General features: G+C 38.1%; 1 protein-coding gene across 1 annotated transcript in view; it reads right to left on the bottom strand.

Moving 5' to 3' along the window:
* Window positions 1–842, bottom strand: part of LOC108769316 (ATP-dependent DNA helicase pif1-like) — a 6,331-nt gene that overhangs the window by 3,720 nt on the left and 1,769 nt on the right.

The following is an 842-nucleotide window of genomic DNA, read 5'->3' as shown; positions in this document are numbered from 1 at the left end:
TTTAACATAGAATCCCTATCTAAAGCTTATTCGAAAGTGGTTTTTTATTCACTGTAAACAAAGTTTTCTTTAGAATTTTTTGAAACAAAGAGACATAAAACTTGATATTACAAGGAATAATATGAAATTTTCCTGAATATGCCTTCCGGTATTTATATTTAAGAAATCATTTAACAAAGTAAGTAGCTCGGCTATTTTTTCGACCGGCGGCAGTAGCGAAAGTGAGAGGTATTGACGACTTGGCAACGTCGCGTCGTATACGCTCAACACGTGACGCGTGACAACACAAATAACCTCGTACTTTCTCAGGGTAGCGATCACGTAATTTCAGCAAAAAATTAATAAGATGCAATACCCGAAGCAGGGCAGACACTGTCCATAACCTTACTAACACAACACAAAGCACAGAGCGAAAAGGCAGCGTTGCCGCATCGCACGGAGTGACGCAGTAGGATCATTTTTACACTTCTGCGCACACGGTGATAGTCAACTAATATTTTCTGTGTGTAGGGGCGATTGCGTGGACGCGAGTAAACTTTAGGTTGAGCACAACTGCAGTCGGAGAACGTCCTTAAAGGCATCCGTGTAAGTCTCGTAAGCGCCTTTCAGTTCATTCAAATCTCTCCACGGTTTAAACAAAAGAAGTAGCGAGTAAAAGTATTTTTCGGGTTCAGTTTTAACATTAAATCGATAATGGTTAATTAAACAACACTTTTTTCGTTTTTTTAAAAATAAACCCGATACAAGTTTGTAATATTCGACTTCGTCATTTTTTGGCATCTGTTTCGTAATTTCCCAAAATCTAGCAAAATCGTACAAATTCAATGATTCCAATTCCTTAG

Source organism: Trachymyrmex cornetzi, unplaced genomic scaffold, assembly GCF_001594075.2.
Source record: "Trachymyrmex cornetzi isolate Tcor2-1 unplaced genomic scaffold, Tcor1.1 scaffold885, whole genome shotgun sequence".
Lineage (NCBI taxonomy): Eukaryota > Metazoa > Arthropoda > Insecta > Hymenoptera > Formicidae > Trachymyrmex > Trachymyrmex cornetzi.
The sequence above is the reverse complement of the archived record's forward strand: the minus strand, read 5'-3'. Positions and strand labels throughout refer to the sequence as shown.